This window comes from Pleurodeles waltl, chromosome 7 (genome assembly GCF_031143425.1).
Source record: "Pleurodeles waltl isolate 20211129_DDA chromosome 7, aPleWal1.hap1.20221129, whole genome shotgun sequence".
Classification (NCBI taxonomy): Eukaryota; Metazoa; Chordata; class Amphibia; order Caudata; family Salamandridae; genus Pleurodeles; species Pleurodeles waltl.
In genome coordinates this window covers 752,302,514-752,305,003 of record NC_090446.1, presented here as the reverse complement: position 1 = coordinate 752,305,003, position 2,490 = coordinate 752,302,514, and the positions used below count along the sequence as shown (strand labels likewise).

The 2,490-nt window shown below is 38.4% G+C and overlaps 1 long non-coding RNA gene across 1 annotated transcript; it reads right to left on the bottom strand.

The window, feature by feature from the left end:
- Positions 1 to 542: 542 nt before the first annotated feature.
- Positions 543 to 1,383, bottom strand: LOC138247314 (uncharacterized). The gene is made up of 2 exons (XR_011194431.1): positions 1,299 to 1,383; positions 543 to 931 (listed from the first exon to the last, which is right to left on the bottom strand). It is a non-coding gene; the product is annotated as an uncharacterized lncRNA (long non-coding RNA).
- Between the last annotated feature and the right edge of the window lie 1,107 nt (positions 1,384 to 2,490).

Sequence of the window (2,490 nt, the reverse complement as noted above, 5' to 3'; positions counted from 1 at the left end):
CTGACAAAGGTGTTGAACGCAACATGCAGCTGTTGAGCAAGCAGATTAAAGATTTTACGAACTGAACGTCCAATTGAAACTTTCTACTGTGAAAGAGCAACTAAACTAGAAATACTACGGCATGTGGTTATCCGATTTATTTTTCTTAACCACTAGAGGTAGCTGTTGCAGAAGGTAACAGTGTACCTCCTTTAATTTTGTTAACTTGAGCCGCTGAGTGAAGGTGGCTGCTTTAGTTTCCCCATGACTGGACAATGGCTGCTTTGAATTAGTCTGTCTGTTGGAATTACACCATTCTTCATGAAATGTTAAGAATGTTGAGATTCGATAAAAACTGCTTGAGTAAACGGAGCATTTTCTTTCTTAAGTTATAGTGAAAACAAAGTAGAATTGTACACCTAACATCTTACAAAAACATTGTTTACTTCTTTTTTGATGTTGTCCTAGATGTTTATGCCTAGAAGCCCAATCGACTTGTCCATGTACTTTTTATTATAACACTTTCAAGGTCAGATTGAACGACAGTGAATTGTCAAAATTAATTTCAATTTACATTTTTATTCCATCCACTGGGATTGCATGTGTCCTATCTTTTAACAGAGGAAACAAGTCACATGATTCTCAGCGTGCCTCCTTCTTTGTAGTCCAAATAAGTACAATACAGATATAAAAGTTCACATCCTCCGGTTTTACGGTGCAAGCGTGCCTCTGGTGTACAATTTCTTTCTGTTTAGAACTTTTAGACGGGTGTAGCTGTTCTCCAGGCAGGCAGGCAGGAAATTCCATTTCCAGATGACACCTACACATCGAGGAAGTGAGGGAGGGCTTATGAGGCAGGAATTATTTAATATCTGACATTAAAAAAACGTCTTCCAACGTCGCCCCTTCTTCGGCTGCCACATTCTTTCAAAGAGCATCTACATGGGACCCACTGCAATTGTTTTAACAAATGAAAGAGACGTTAAATCCTATTTCAGATTTTCTGCGGAAGATTTCACCGACATCGAAAAGAAGTGAATTGAGCAACCATTGTCGGATTATTCAAGAGTTTTTAAATTTCACCAAAGGGTTTTAAGGGAAATTTACGATGTGACTGAACAAAATAAGCAACGTGTTTTTATTCTACATTTTTTTTAATTATATCTAACGGATTGAGTCTTGATCCACTTAAAATGAAAGTATCTCCCTGGAGTTTAGCAGATCATAATCTTTTAATCTGATGCAGTGGCGGCTGGTTTATGTTTACAGTGGTGGGAGCACAATAATAATAATTACAAATAAAATTAAAAGTCACTTACCTTCAGGCGTCATCCACACTGCATCTTCCTGATCCTGGAAGCTCCAATGCTCTGGACCAGTAAAAACCACTAACCAATCCTGACGCTCTTTTCATGCTGATGACCAGCATGAAAGCAGTCAGGATTGGTGGGAGTAGCCTCTTTCTGCAATCACAAGAGCGCTGGAGGCCTCTGCTTTCCTTAACCCAGCTGTCTTAAGACAGCTGGGGTAAAGATGTTTAAAGTGTGCATGTCAGGCTGACCGTTGCAAGATGGCCGGCCAAAGGAACAAGCACAATTTAAACAAGTGCAGAGCTCCCTGCAGCCACTGGGCAGCAATTGCCCCACCAGGTCCTGACACTTGGTTCAGGACAGGATGCTGAAAAATAGAATGGTAATAACGTTTATCACCATTTCATTTTTCCGTTTTGGGGGCATTTTCGTTAGCGGGGAGACGCATCTTCGCTCAAGTGGAGGGGCCACCCCTGATCTGAAGAATCAACGACATGACAGAAGAGCAGGACCTTCTAGACCACTGTTTACTTTTGGATCTGGAGATTATTGTATATATTCAGGTCAAACAATAGATTAATTTTACATAAAATTTGAATCTTCACTCATTTTTACATCTGGGGCGCTTATAAAGCTTTAATCATATATTTCAGAATTGAATAAAAGAAAGGTATATAATTATGTATGTTTAAATTGATAACTTACAAAGCGAACCTCATACTTCACAAAGTGAGTCCCATCAGTATAGCCATCAAACAATCCAAGATATTAGGGGAAAAACAAATACCTGCAAGTCTTAGGAAAAAATGCATTTGTGAAATTATCTTCTCAGCTTTATTAAAAGACTAAAAACTATACTTATGAGGACCAGTGGCAGTGTAACTGAAATCTACCTTCTTTAAACCCTCAGATGCAATTCTAAACAAAGGAATTGTTAAGCATTGCAACAGAAGTAAAAAAATGTAAGCCTTGGCAAAATTTGTCTCATTTCTCTTGTAGAAATGACCCAAAATGCTCCAAAATTGCGCTTGAAATTAAGGATTAATATGTGAAATGCTGATCTGATATTCTGTGCTACTATTTGCACAAATCATAAACTCACATCGATTTTGGACAAGATGACACATTTTGCACTAAAAGTAGAGAAAAAGCATGTGTGACATGAAACACAGTTGTTCTCGTTTGACGTTCCCATGCAGAA